The sequence below is a fragment of the Hylobates moloch genome, unplaced genomic scaffold (genome assembly GCF_009828535.3).
Source record: "Hylobates moloch isolate HMO894 unplaced genomic scaffold, HMol_V3 SCAFFOLD_1, whole genome shotgun sequence".
NCBI classification, from domain to species: Eukaryota; Metazoa; Chordata; class Mammalia; order Primates; family Hylobatidae; genus Hylobates; species Hylobates moloch.
Genome location: NW_026652276.1, coordinates 114,202,858 through 114,218,530, shown reverse-complemented (window position 1 = coordinate 114,218,530; position 15,673 = coordinate 114,202,858). Strand labels below are relative to the sequence as shown.

The following is a 15,673-nucleotide window of genomic DNA, read 5'->3' as shown; positions in this document are numbered from 1 at the left end:
CAGCCTCCCAAGTAGCTGGGATTACACCCACCACCATACCTGGCTAATTTTTGTGTTTTTAGTAGAGATGGGGTTTCACCATCTTGGCCAGGCTGGTCTTGAACTTCTGACCTTGTGATCCACCCACCTTGGCCTCCCAAAGTGCTAGGATTACAAATGTGAGCCACCGCGCCCGGCCTTTCTAAAAAAATTTTTTTAGACATGAGGTCTCATTATGTTGCCCAGGCTGGTCTTAAGCTCCTGGGCTCAAGCAATCCTCCTACCTCAGCCTCCTAAAGTCCTGGTATTACAGGCATGAGCAACTGTAACATGAAGCCCTGGCTTTATGTTCATTTTTTACTTGCTGCTACAACTACCCTATATTTAGTGGCTTGAAACACCATAAATCTATCACCTTACAGTTCTAGGGGCCAGAAGCCCAACTAGGTCTATTAAGGCTAAAGTCAAGGTGTCAGAGGGGCGACATTCCTTCTGGAGACTCTAGACAGAATGAGCTTCTTTGCCTTTTCCAGCTTCTAGAAGCCACCCCCATTCCTTGACTCACCCTGAAGATGGCCCCTGACTCCATATTCAAGGCCAGAAGTGAAGCATCTTCAAATCTCCCTCTCTGACCTCTTCTTCCATCACCACATCTCCTTCTCTAATTCTGACTCTCCTACCTCCTTGTTTCTCTTATAAAGATCCCTGTGATTGGTGGGCATGGGGGCTCCCATTTGTAATCCCAACACTTTGGGAGGCCAAAGAGGAAGGATTGCTTGAGGCCAAGAGTTCAAGATCAGCCTGGGGAACATAGGAAGACCCTGCCTTTACAAAATTAAAATTAAAATCAGCTGGACATGGTGATGCACGCCTGTAGTTCCAGCTACTGGAGAGGCTAAGGTGGGAGGATCACTTTAGCCTAGGAGGTCAAGGTTGCAGTGAGCTATGATCACATCACTGCACTCCAGCCTTGGTGGCAGAGTGAGACTCTGTCTCAAATATAAGAAAAGAAATACACATTTGGTCTCTGCCCCTGGTTCCTGGCATAGAGCTTCTAAAGCTCTTATAAAGTCCCTAGTGACAGAGGTAATAGGAGCACTTTCTGTTTTAATATTTAGTCTTAGTCCCACGTTCCTGACACAAGGGCCTCTAAGGTCTTTCAGATCTGTAGCGTCTTTCAGATCTGTAGCATGGTAAGAATGCAAGTGGGATGCTGTTGAGCTGACAGGGTGGCTGCAAGCTCCTAGACTGCTTCAGGAGGAGGGCTGGCTGCCAGAGGAACCAACCACATTTTTTTTAAAATGGAGCTTGGCTCTTGTAGCCGAAGCTGGAGTGCAACGGCACAATCTCAGCTCACTGCAACCTCCACCTCCCACGTTCAAGCAATTCTCCTGCCTCCGCCTCCTGAGTAGCTGGAATTATAGGGATGCACCACAATGCCCAGTTAATTTTTGTTATTTTTAGTAGAGACGGGGTTTCACCATGTTGGTCAGGCTGGTCTCAAACTCCTGACCTCAAGTGATCCACATGCCTCGGCCTCCCAAAGTGCTAGGATTACAGGCATGAGCCACCGCGCCCGGCCCCAACCACATTTTTTGAGGCTTGGAACTTTCATCCTCACCTGCTGAACTCCAGGAGGCAAAAGGGACTGGAGATTGACTTAACTACCAGTGGCCAATCAATCATGCCTCCATAAAAACCCAAATAACAGGGTTTGGAGAACTTCCGTGTTGCTGAACACAAGAAGGTGCTGGGAGGGCAGCGTGCCCAACAGAGGGCATGGAAGCTCTGTGCCCCTCCCCAATTACCTTGTCCTGTGCATCTCTTTCACTGGCTGTTCCTGAGATGGAGCCTTTACATTGAGCCAGTAATAGAAAATAAGCTGGCCAGATGTGGTGGCTCATGTCTGTAATCCCAGCACTTTGGGAGGCAGAGGTGGGTGGAATCACTTGAGCCTAGGAATTTGAGACCAGCCTGGGCAACATAAGAAGACCCCATCTATACAAAAAATAAAAGAAATTAGCCAGATGTGGTGGTGGAAACCCTGTAATTCCAGCTACTTGAGAGGCTGAAGCAGGAGAATCACTTGAGCCCTGGAGGCTGAGGCTTCAATTGAGCTATGACTGCACCACTACACACCAGCTTGGACAACAGAGTGAGTCCCTGTCTCTTAAAAGAAAAGAAAAAAACCTGTTTTTCTAAGTTCTGTGAGTTGTTCTAGTAAATAATTAAACTCAAGAAGAGGGTCATGGGAAACCCTGATTTCTAACTGGTTGGTCAAAATTCAAGTGACAACCTAGGACTTGCAATTGGCATCTGAACTGAGGGTGGTCTTGTGGGACTGAGCCCCTAACCTGTGGGGTCTGCGCTAACTCCAGGTATTGTCAGAATGGAACTGTGGGATACGCAGTTGGTATCCAGACAGTTGGAGAATTCGTGTAGAAACTCCACACACACATTTGGTCAGTAGTGTGTGAGTAGAGAGAAACATGAGTTCTTCCCTCACCTGTCTACCTGCTTAACTGCATAGGAAAGGCAATGAATGGTGCTCATGAACAAGGCAAGCATTAAAGTCAGACCAGACCTAACATGTGACTCAGTCTTAATACCCAGGTGAGGTTGGGCAAATCGCTCATTAACCCCAGGTCTTCATCATTTTGTGCATATAATGGGGATAACTATGGCACCCACCTGTTTTTGTGAGAATCAATGAAATATTATGCTTGATGTTATTGTGATCATCATACTATTTGACAAGGGCAGTGATGCATTATAACATCAAAAAATTAGAAACTGTAATGAGGTCTCTTGGGCAAAATTCCATACAAGCAAATGACCGTCTCTCCAAAGCATTCCTGCCACACTTAATTCACCATTCCCTGAACAAAATGTGCCATCTTCATTGTTCGGGTCTGTACAGTGCTGGTTTCCCTGCCTGGTCAGCTCACTCCATCCCATCCCAGCCCATTGCCCATCCCTCCACCTCCCCCTTCCCTCCCCACTCTCATACAACTCTTCCTCATCTTTCAGGACGTGGTTTCAATGTCACTTTAACTGGAAGCTTCTCTCACTCTCCAGAAGAGCTTTCGGCCGGGCGCGGTGGCTCACGCTTGTAATCCCAGCACTTTGGGAGGCCGAGGCGGGTGGATCCCGAGGTCAGGAGATCGAGACCACGGTGAAACCCCGTCTCTACTAAAAATACAAAAAAAAAAAAAAATTAGCCGGGCGTGGTGGCGGGCGCCTGTAGTCCCAGCTACTCGGAGAGGCTGAGGCAGGAGAATGGCGTGAACTCGGGAGGCGGAGCTTGCAGTGAGCCGAGATTGCGCCACTGCACTCCAGCCTGGGCGACAGAGCGAGACTCCGTCTCGGATGCCTTATATCACGAACAAAAAAAAAAGAGCTTTCACTGCACTTGATGCATGCACTATTATTTGATCATTTTTGAGTTATAGTCCAAGTCTTTTTGTACCGGAATAACGTTGCTCAGTCAGTCTCTCTTCCTGGATTCAGAAGTCTTTCATGGTAGATCCAGCTGGAAGTGACAAAAAGACATTCTTTAAAAGAAAAAAAAAAAAGAGGGATGACACAGACAGACATCAGTACTTAAAAGTTTTAAATGGTATGTGAAAAACAAACAAAATTCAAGGGCTTCTAGGAGAAATGTAGGAGGGAAGGTGTTACTGGGAAATATGATAGACGGTTAATTTTTATTTTATTTTTAGAGAAAGGGTCTTGCTCTATCGCCTAGGCTGGACTGCAGTGGTGCAATCACAGTTAACTGCAGCCTCAACCTCCAGGGCTCGAGCAATATTCCCATCTAATGTTTATTTTATTTAAGAAACACAGTCTTGCTCTTACCAAAGCTAAAGTGCAGTGGTATAATCATAGCTTACTGCAGCCTCAACCTTCTAGGCTCAAGTGATCCTTCAGTCTTAGCCTCCCCAGTAGATGGGACTACAGGTGTGCACTGCAATGTGTAGCTCATTTTTTTTTTTTTTTAATTTTTAGTAGAGACAAAGTGTTGCTATGTTGACCAGGCTGGTGATGATCTCCTGCACTCAGGCAGTTCTCCCACCTCAGCCTTCCAAAGTGCTGGGATTACAGGTGTGAGCTGCCACACCTGGCTGAGGGGGTTAATTTTTAATTATAAAGAGCTCAAAGCAAATATTAGAAGGAGCCTAATTGCCTACAGCAGCTGACTGGTAAATTGTGATACATCCATATAATAAAATATGTAACCATGAAAAGGATTAAGATAGATCAATAGGTATTGGCACAAATGTCCATGAAATATGAAAATGTGAAGTGATGTTCAATCACTGTGTATGTATCTTGAAGGATATGGCCCATTTTCTCAATAGCAATTATTTCCTGAGATAAGATTATGGGTCTAAAGAGTGAAGGAAATTTTTCACTTCTTTATTTAAAAGTATTTACTATTTTTATAATTTAATAAAAGATTAAACAGATCATTGAATTAGTAAAAGACAAACTAACTCTATAAATAAATGGAAATGACACGGACAGCCCAGGCATGGTGGCTCATGCTTGTAATACCAGTACTTTGGGACGGGGCATTGGGGGGAATCGCTTGAGGCCAGGAGTTCCAGACCAGCCTAAGAAACAAAGCAAGACCTTGTCTCTACTAAAAATTAAAAAAAAATTGGCCAGGCATAGTGGCATGTGCCTATAGTCCCAACTACTGAGGTGGAAGGATCACCTGAGCCCAGGAGGTCAAGGCTGCAAAGTGAGTTGAGACTGTGCCACTACACTCAAGCCTGTGAGACAGAGCAAGACTTCATCTCAAAAAAAAAAAAAAAAAAAAAAAAAGGACAATAAAGAAATAAAGCTAATAAGCTAACATAAGGAAAGATAGAACATGTGACAAATAGGCCGGGCGCGTGGCTCACGCCTGTAATCCAGCACTTTGGGAGGCTGAGGTGGGTAGATCACGAGGTCAGGAGTTCGAGACCAGCCTGATCAACATGGTGAAACCCCATCTGTACTAAAAATACAAAAATTAGCATGCTGCTATAAAGACACATGCACATGTATGTTTATTGCGGCACTATTCACAATAGCAAAGACTTGGAACCAACCCAAATGTCCAACAATGATAGACTGGATTAAGAAAATGTGGCACATATACACCATGGAATACTATGCAGCCATAAAAAATGATGAGTTCATGTCCTTTGTAGGGACATGGATGAAGATGGAAACCATCATTCTCAGCCAACTATTGCAAGGACAAAAAACCAAACACCACATGTTCTCACTCATAGGTGGGAACTGAACAATGAGAACACATGGACACAGGAAGTAGAATATCACACACCGGGGACTGTTGTGGGGTGGGGGTAAGGTGGAGGGACAGCATTAGGAGATATGCCTAATGCTAAATGATGAGTTAATGGGTGCAGCACAACAACATGGTACACGTATACATATGTAACAAACCTGCACGTTGTGCACATGTACCCTAAAACTTAAAGTATAATAATAATTTAAAAAAAAAATTAGCTGGGTGTGGTGGTGTGCGCCTGTAATCCCAGCTACTCAGGAGGCTGAGGCAGGAGAATCACTTGAACCTGGGAGGCAAAGGTTGCAGTGAGCCGAGATCACACCACTGCACTGCAGCCTGGGCAACAGAGCGAGACTGTGTCTCAAAAAGGAAAAAAAAAAAAAGTGACAAAGTAATACGAGGTCTTTATCACACAGAAAATAACTTGTTAAATTATAATACCCGTGCCAGCGAAGGTGCAGTGAAATGGCCATTTTCTTGTAGTATTAGTGGTGTTTAAATTGTATACAAGCCTTCCAGGATAAAGCTTGGAAATTTTTTAAAAATAATACAGACAGTGACTCATTACACTGCCTCCTCCAACTCCTGGCCTCAAGCAATCCTCCCACCTCAGCCTCTCAAAGTGGTGGAATTATAGGCTGACAGCCACCATGCCTGAAAGCTCGGCAATTTACATCAAGGGTAGTAAGAATGCTCATACCCTGTGACTCATAGTAATCTCACTTCTGAAAATATCATCTTTGGATATAATTCAGCCTAAACAAAAGGTCATATGCACAAATACAGTGAAAATCTGGGAGTAATTTTTTCTCTTTTTTAAAAAAATATGGAATGCTTCACAAATTTGCATGTCATTCTTTCAGAGAGGCCATGCCAATCTCTCTATTGTTCCAACTTAAGTACGTGTGCTACTGAAGCAAGCATGAGTAATTTAAGATAGAGTGGTTAAGTGAAATAAGGAAGAGTTATGGGGAATTTAAAAATCTATGGTATTTATAGGCACCTAGTAACAGCTCAGTAAATATTAGCTGCTACTATTATTATTTTTATGGTAATTTCACTCAGTTAAAAATTGTTATTAAAAACTAACATTGTCATGGAATGGAATGTATCCTACAGTATAATTGTAAAAATAGATACAATTTGTCCCTTGGTATATGAGGGGATTAATTCCAGCTCCCCCATTTCTGTGTATACCAAAATCCACGCATACTCAAGTTTTTGAAGTCAGTCCTGTGGAATCCACATATTAAAAAAAATGGGAAAATTAGTGAGGTGTGGTGACAAGCACCCGTAGTCCCAGCTACTTGTGAGGCTGAGGAAGGAGGACTGCTTGAGCCCAGGAGGTTGAGGCTACAGTGAGCCATAAGTGCACCACTGCAGTCCAGTCTGGGCAACAGAGTGAGACAGAAGGTTGACTTTTTAATCGAATTTTTCTGTTCACTTGAAGATACGGTCAGGACTGTGGCATACGAAAATTCTTCATAAAATAACTATCTAATCCAATTAATGCTGGAATTAGGGACAGAAAATGTTTTGGTGACTATTTATTCCTTCACTTGCTGTTACATAAACTATTGCCAGTGGGCACTTACCAACCAGAAGTACCATCTCAGAGCTACTCACAATGAAAGGTGATCTCTGGGGCTCAGATGTGTTGAGGTCCCCATGTCTGGGATATAGGTGGTGAGTGGGACTTACTTGTCTATCCATTTTCTATATTCCAGTACTGGGAAACTAGGGTTTATCCATCTTGATAAGATGTCATTTAAATTCCACTTGGCAAGAACCGCAAATGGAAGCAAGGCCATGAAACCACAGGACAGTACTTGTTCTCAAGGGAATCTTCAGCTTAGGTGACTCTGTAAAAGAGAAATTACATTGTTGAAAAATCATCGCAGGTCAGTTGAGGTGGCTCATACCTATAATCCCAGCCCACTGGGAGACTAAGGCAGGAGGATCCCCTGAGGCCAGGAGTTCAAGGCCAGCCTGGGCAACACAGTGAAATCTCATCTCTACAAAAAATTAGAAAATGAGCTGGGTGTGGTAACACATTCCTATAGTCCCAGCTACTCTGGAGGCTGAAATAGGAGGATCGCTTGAGCCCAGGAAGTGGAAGCTGCAGTTAGCGCTGATCTCACCACTGCACTCCAGCCTGGGTGACAGTGACACCCTGTCTCAACATACACACACCCACACACACCCTCATCTCAGTCTGTCCAGCCTTGACTAATCAAAAGGGTCTTCTGGTTACAGAAGAGGTATGCTCTTTTGTAGGACAGGGAGAGACCAACAAGCTTGTTCACAGCCTTTTCCTCATCCTTTGCTTAGTTTTCCAAGAACCCTCATAGTGGAAACAGAGTCCTTGGGAAAATGACCTAAATCTTTAGGTTACCAGGGGAGAAATATGCCTCCTTTGTCAATTAATAAATGGAACACCTGCCTTAAAATCCAGGGAGTTCTGCTAGAATGAATCACTCCCTAAGACCCTGACCTATGCAGGGAACATGAAAAACTGTAGTTTAACTGGGCACGGTGGATCATGCCTGTAATCCCAGCACTTTGGGAGGCCGACGCAGGTGGATCACCTGAGGTCAAACCTGGCCAACATGGTGAAACCCCATCTCTACTAAAAATACAAAAATTAGCTGGGTGTAGCGGTGGACGCCTGTAATCCCAGCTACTCGGGAGGCTGAGGCAGGGAAATTGCTTGAATCTGGAAGGCGGAGGTTGCAGTTACTTCTAGAAAAACTTCCATCAGCCGTTTGAAATCCTTCAACATTCATTAAGGCCGAAGAGTTTTCACCTAATTTAATCTGATGGGTATGTGACCAGAGTCTTTCTAGGGAATAGAGACTCCCAAACTGTTCAGCTGGGAAGTCAGGAGAGAATTTATTACTGAAAATCAAAGGGAAATGAAAAGAGGCCAATCTAGAATGTCATTATTCTTTTTTCGGGGGGAATGGATTCCAGAGTCATTTTGTGACCTTTACATGACCTCATTAGCGTCTAAAAGCTTCCAATGTAGGATGCAGCCAGCTAGGTTCTCTTCTAATGTAATAAAATCTGCTTCAGCAAAGCTTATGCAGAGCCATCTCCAGACTCCAGAAATAATAGGCTATAAATTACTGGATCTCCCATTTGATATAATGAAGTATAAGCACGGTCCTGAATGACTCCTCTACATACTACTCTGGGTGGCTTGAAGTGAATTTGACACAAGAACTGGAGCAAGCGCAAAGCAGAGCTAGATCTAGGATTAATGCGCTTGGGCCCACCTCCTCACTACTCACCTGAGTCCAGTTCCAGAATCCAAGTAGAGGGTGGGGAAACAAGGCTCCTGGCGTTTCCCTAATGTCTGCATCTCTTTCACATTTCTTATCTCCTTGCAAAGAAACTAAACAGGCTCGACTGAAATAACTAAATGATTAAACCCTATGCAGAGAATCTCCAAAGATTCACAAAATATCATTCAAGACTGTTACACAGACAACCTTGAGGATGACTTGATGTACCAGTGATCTACAATATTTGGGATCATTCCAAATTCTCATCAAGGATCTGCCTATATCAACACGGGAGCCAAGGACCAACCATTCGAATGGGCCCTGCTGCCAAGCCATTTTTTTTTTTTTTTACAATGCCATCTCTTCATATTGTTCCGTTTAACAAAACTGCAGCCTGTCACCCATCCTTAAGTCCCTTGGCCAATGGTACAGAGCCAGAGTATGCTACTCCCTAGCAGGAAATCAACAGGATGACCTACTCAACACCATTCAGAAGATACTAAGACCCATGAATTGCAACAGGAAAGACAGAGAATTAGTCAGACAGGTACATGCTGTGCCAAAAATGCACTACAACCCCACCCGATTCTGCCTAATCCTAGCTGGGCTGACACCAGCCTGATCAGATAAGTTCTTGAGGTGAAGGAGAGTTTCAGATAAATAGAATGCTGGTAGAACACAGGGCCCAAAGGAGCAAAAGTTAACCTAAGCCCAGGTAGAACCTTGTTTACTAGAGTATTAGGCATGGGTTGGGGCAACTATTCTAACCAGAGAAACTGGCTTCAGTGAGAGCAAGTTGGCAATCCAAGGTATGGCATGCACAGGGCTGGTGAAATTCAGGGTGACTGAAACAAAAGCTTCAGAACCAGAAAGACCACATCTGGGGGTAGAGCACAAAACTCTCAAGAGATGAATCTTTGTAAGAGTGAGGCAGAACTATATAGCAGTTTTAGGAGATCTGTTGGTGCCCAGCAAGAGCTCCAAACGGGCTATATGCAGGGATGCAGGCTATAGTCTCAGGACAGGAGGTTCACAAAAGTCATTCAGTCCAAGACTCCAAACTGTGTTCTCTACTAAAAGGAATCAAGGCCCCCTAGAGAAATGGCTGACTCCATGTATGCTGCAGTACATAGATCCTGGAACATCTTTTTTGCCAGAAAGCAAGGAAGACATCAAAGTCCAACAGGATCACGCCAAAAAGACATAAGAGTCAACTTGAACAGATAAGTATTAACCTAGATGAGACAATGTAAGCATCCAAAACAAGACTGCAATGGCCTGAAATACATCAAATGCAAACAATAATCTATGAGTTCATAATGGTATTCAGAAAAAAAAAAAAAAAACTATTGGTCACTAGAGTGAAGGTTACCAGGTCACGAACTTATTACCCTGAAAAGTGACTTAAAATGAGAGGTAAGGTGGAGAATTAGCTATTTATTCAGTTTTTCCTGTACAAACATAACCTTTTAGGGAGATTGAAGCAGATGAAACGAATCTGGAAAAATGGAGGTAACTGCTTAATCTGCGGGTTGGGTACATGAAGGTTCATCATATTTCTTTTGTGTATATTTGAACCCCCTACAGAAAAAAAGCACAAGACAGAATGTGAGCCAAGCAGCTTAGGGTTTAGGCAAGGCTTCTGCCTACAAGAAACAGTAGGATATGAGGGGTAGTTTTAGCCCTGATGGGCTGAGCCAACTGGAGGTATATAAGGAGGTGCTAAGTTGCAGAGGTATCATGTTGCCCAGCACTTGATCAAATCCTAGATCCTAGGTCTGCTTGGTAGCATACTTCCTAAGTGGTGGATCTGAGGCTACCTATAGAACTTCCTTTGCAGTCATAATTCGCTCAGAAATTACAGAAGTGCTTGCTCTTGAAAATGGAGCCTTTGTCCATTTCATGCTGCTGTAAAAGAATGCCACAGACTGCATAATTTACAAGAAGGAAAAAAGGAAGGAGGGAAGGAGGAAAGGGAGGGAAGGAGGAAAGGAAGGGAAGGAAGGGAAGGAATGGAAGGAAGCGAAGGGAAGGAAGGGAAAGAGGGAAGGAGGAAGGGAGGGAAGGAGGTAGGGAGAGGGATAGGGAGGGAGGGGAAGGGAACAGAAGGGAGGAGCAGGGAAAGGAGGAAGAAAAGGAAAGGAAAGGAAGAAAAGGAAAGGAAAGGAAGAAATTTTATTTCTTACAGTTCTGGATGTTAGGAAGTCCAAGGTTGAGGGGCCTGCATCTGGTAGGGATCTTCTTGCTGTGTAGAGGAAGATAGTCTTCTTCTACACATCATCCCACGACAGAAGGCAGAAGGACAAGAGAGTGCAAGAAAGCAAGAGGGCAAAAGGGGCTGAACTCTCTTTTATAATAAGCCCACTCTGTGATTACTTATTACCATTATCTAACAACATTAACTCATTCATGAGGGCTCTCTTATTAGGCCCCACATCCCAACTGTTGCATTGAGGACTGAGTTTCCAGCACATAAACTCTGGGGGACACATTTAAACCATAGCAGAGCACTTATGTTAATTCAACCAAGAGGAGCTGGGAAAATCAAAGGCATGAGAAAGACAGCAAAGGCTGGCAGAGAAATATGTGCAGGTTAAGGAAAAAAGTCACAATGAATCCTGTAGTGCACGCTACTTCATCAAAAGCACCTAAAAAATACCTCATTAACTCCTCCAACTCACCTCCACCGACATCTAAAGGGCCACACAGCACTACCAAAGGCAGCACAATGAGAACAGCATTCTCCTTAACAGACGAGCTGTGGGTATCCAGACACCTGACCTCAACAGCTCCAGAACAGCCCTAAAACAGCTCCTCCCTAACCATCACTCAAGTCACCAGCTGGGAAAATATTCAGAAAACCCAAATCTTGACACACCACTATGAAACAACTTAAACAGCAAAGAACAACCCATTTAAACAGCAATGCCAGCTGCTGGGAAAAAAAGGAACAATGAGTAGAGGAAAAGCAGACCTCTTGGGGTCCACCAAGATCCAGTCTCTCAGCTTCAGCACTTTCAAATGCAGAATCCATACCCCTCTGGGGCCTGTGGAGCTCCACGAGGCAGGTTGTCCTCAAAGATAAATGAGCAGGCAAGCTGGCCAGAAAACCACTAAGCGTATTATTTTTAAAAGAATCTTTATAGGGTCAAAGAGGAATGGGTCTTATAGGCGATGTCTATTCCCCACAGATTCTGAGGATGATATCAGTATCCCTTTCCAGATGTGTTTAACACTTTGTGGTCGCTTGTATTCCTGCCACTGAGTGCCAGTGCTTTGCTAATTTGAACTGATTCCAACTCACGCTGACCCTGGCTCCCTGGATCTGGTTACCATTAGCCAAGACTGTCATCCATACTGTACCCTTTTAAAGAGTCCTAAAAACAACTCTTCACCTACTCTTCCAAGACAAGTAAAAATGTCTGCCAAAGAAATGGAGAAAAAAGATTGAGAGAGAGAAAACAATTAACATACTAACAAGAGAGCAGAAAGCGAAGCGGGAGGAGAAACTAGGAAAATCATATGTGGGCTCACACCTATTTCCAAAGCTGGACTAACATCCTTTTGCTTGTGTCTGAATAAGGCATCAATTTTAAGCTGCTAACGAAAAAAAAGAAAAAGAGACAGAAAGAAGCAGGCCTAGGCCGGGCGCGGTGGCTCACGCCTGTAATCCTAGCACTTTGGGAGGCCAACACGGGTGGATCACCCAAGGTCAGGAGTTCGAGACCAGCCTGGTCAACATGGTGAAACACCATCTCTACTAAAAATACAAAAAATTAGCTGGGCATGGTGGCGCCTGCCTGTAAACCCAGCTTCTCGGGAGGCTGAGCAGGAGATCACACCATTGCCCTCAAGCCAGGGCAATGACAGCAAAATTCGGTCTCAAAAAAAAAAAAAAAAACATAAAATAACTCAGATTTCATTAAATACAACCCTAGTGGCGAATGACTATTGGTCAACAACAAAAAAAGATGGATTACTCAGAACAGAGATTAAGAGTCCAATAAGAATCCAAGAATCTTACCTTTAAATAACAAAATAAATCCTTTCCTTGGAAAGTAATATCCTCTGAAGGCCAGGAATTCCATTAGTAGACAACCTTCTTAAAAAAAAAAATTCCTGGCCAGGCATGGGTTCACGCTTGTAATCCCAGCACTTTGGGAGGCTGAGGCAGGAGGATCACCTGAGGTCAGGAGTTCGAGACCGGCCTGGCCAACATGGTGAAACCCCATCTCCACTAAAAACACAAAAATTAGCCTGACGTGGTGGTGGGCACCTATAATCCCAGCGACCCGGGAAGGTAAGGCAGGAGAATCACTTGAACCCAGGAGGCAGAGGTTGCAGTGAGCCAAGGTCGTGCCATTGCACTCCAGCCTGGGCGACAAGAGTGAAAACTCTGTCTCAAAAAAAAAAAAAAAAAATTCCTTTGGGAAGGCCTTCTACATAAAAATCTTCAACATGAGACTGGAAAAAAGGGTATGGGACCATCCTTGGACCTTTGGCTTTTACAGCTGGAGCTACAAGAACAAAAAGAAAAAGGGATATCATTTAACCACAATATATAGAAAAGAATAATTATTGAATCTGTATTGGTCTTTAACTTTTACACTTTGATCTTTAATTGTTATTGTAACTGAGTCCAAAGAAAAATGGTATGAGTGAAATAAAAACAACACCAAAAATGCTAATATTCTGTTTATCAAAGTCTGTAGTGAAATATCCCATTAAATCCAAGTGCAGTGACTCACACCCATAATCCCAGCACTTTAGGATGCTGAGGCAGGTGAATCTCCTGAGGTCAGGAGTTCGAGGCCAGCCTGGTCAACATGGTGAAACCCCAATCTACTAAAAATACAAAAATTAGGCAGGCGTGGTGGCAGGGGCCTATAATCCCAGCTACTTAGGAGGCTGAAGCAGGGAGAATTGCTTGAACCCAGGAGGTGAGCTTGCCATGAGCTGAGATCACACCAATGCACTCCAGCGTGGGCGACAGAACAAAACTCCATCTTACCAAAAAAAAAAAAAAAGAACAGCTAGCAGGTGACATTTGCTATGGGGAGACTAGGGATATGATCTTGTGGCAATCCTTCCATTTTAGTAAATCTAAACAGTGTGATTCCATTCTGTTTCGTCCCCACTCCACTCCAGAGCCAAAACAAGAAAATCAATTATGTTTCCATTTCTTTAAAAACATATCTAACTAAATCATCTAATTAAAAGACAATATGCATGGCTCCATACTCTAAAAGAAAACTTCTTATGTCCTGCGTACCATGGACATTTGATGAATGCTTGTTCAGCTGACTGGTGTAGACTTCAATAATAACCTGTTCGATGCATTATGCCAGATAAATCTTATATCTCAAAAGTAGGACAAATATTGTTCTTTCAGTTTTGTCTACCCAAAATGCAATATTTACATGTATTTATAATGGGTTAATAAAAAGAAAATGAGTTTATTGTTCTAGAGAGTATGAGAATTTGAAAACATGAATTCTCCTGTCGTGGCACATAATTAATACTTAGAGGCATTGGAAGCTACCATTAAAAGAAATCAATGTTAAGCATTAATTACTTCACATAATCTTCTAACCTGACTTAAGACCGAAGACCTACCTCACGAAGCTGATTTATCAAGTTGTAAATCTTCACCTGCTGAATTCATAAGTTCACGTCTAAAAGGTGAGAATACTTAATATTCACTAGGCAATATTCAGCAAAGTAATATCCACTAGTACATATTTAGCATTTCATCACCAAGGGTGGGTGTGAAAAGAAAAGACAGACTGGGCACGGTGGCTCACGCCTGTAATTCCAGCACTTTGAGAGGCCAAGGCAGGCAGATCATCAGGTCAGGAGTTCGAGACCAGACTTACCAACATGGTGAAACCCCATCTGTACTAAAAATACAAAAATTAAGCCAGGTGTGGTGGCAGGCTGAGGCAGGAGAATTGCCTGAACTCAGGAAGCGGAGGTTGCAGGGAGTCAACACCATGCCACTGCACTGTAGCCTAAGCAAAAGATCAAGACTCCGTCTCAGGAGGAAAAAAAAAATTAATTAATTAATTAAGAAAAGAAAAGACAATCGGGATCCTTGAGTACAACTAAATCTTCATTTGAGGTTTCTATAGAGTAACCAAACAAAATAATAATTGCAAATGGTCTCATCAGGTGCTTCGTGGAGCATACATCCTCACAAGTAAACTGGTAACTTTGCAACCCACAGGTCTTTGAAGCATATTACAAAAATCTTAAGTGGGATCCTTTAATATCACATTGCATTCAAGACTATCTTCCTCTACACAGCTATAAAAACAATCATATATTCCCACATAGACTTTAAAATCTCAGGCCTAAAAACAAGACATGGATACTATTTTCTTTAGCAAAAGTAGCAGAAAATCGTGAAAGAAAATGTCAGTGGCATGCCAGTCAGGTGAGGGCAGTCTTCACATTCCAAAGCTAACATTGGCACAACTGACTCAATGTTGGACCCAGATAAATTAAAAAGTGGAAGATAAAAATACTTAAAATATGCTGAGTGCAGTGGCTCACGCCTGTAATCCCAGCACTTTGGGAGGCCAAGGCAGGCAGATCACCCGAGGTTGGGAATTCGAGACCAGCCTAGCCAACATAGAGAAACCCCGTCTCTACTAAAAATACAAAATTAGACAGGCATAGTGGCACATGCCTGTAATCCCAGCTCCTCAGGAGGCTGAGGCAAGAGAATCACTTGAACCCAGGAGGTGGACATTGCATTGAGTCAAGATTGTGCCATTGCATTCCAGCCTGGGCAAGGACAGTGAAACTCCGTCTCAAAAAAACAAAACAAAATAAAACCATAAAATAACTCAGACTTAATTAAATATAACCCTGGTGGTGAATGAGTATTTGTCAACAATAAAAAAGATGGATTACTCAGAACAGAGATTAGGAGTCCAATAAGAATCCGAGTCTTACCTTTTAAGAAAAAAATGAATCCTTTCTTTTGACAGTAATATCCTCTCCAGGCCAGGAATTCCATTGGTAGACAGACTTCTTACAAAAAATTCCTGGCCGGGCATAGTGGTTCACACCTGTAATCCCAGCACTTTGGGAGGCT

The 15,673-nt window shown here is 43.2% G+C and overlaps 1 long non-coding RNA gene and 1 pseudogene across 1 annotated transcript; both read right to left on the bottom strand.

The window, feature by feature from the left end:
• Positions 1–2,974: 2,974 nt before the first annotated feature.
• On the bottom strand, positions 2,975–7,129 carry LOC131384331 (uncharacterized). The gene is made up of 3 exons (XR_009215066.1): positions 6,986–7,129; positions 3,367–3,511; positions 2,975–3,049 (listed from the first exon to the last, which is right to left on the bottom strand). It is a non-coding gene; the product is annotated as an uncharacterized LOC131384331 (long non-coding RNA).
• LOC116809844 (U6 spliceosomal RNA) lies at positions 6,105–6,204 on the bottom strand (annotated as a pseudogene).
• Positions 7,130–15,673: the final 8,544 nt, after the last annotated feature.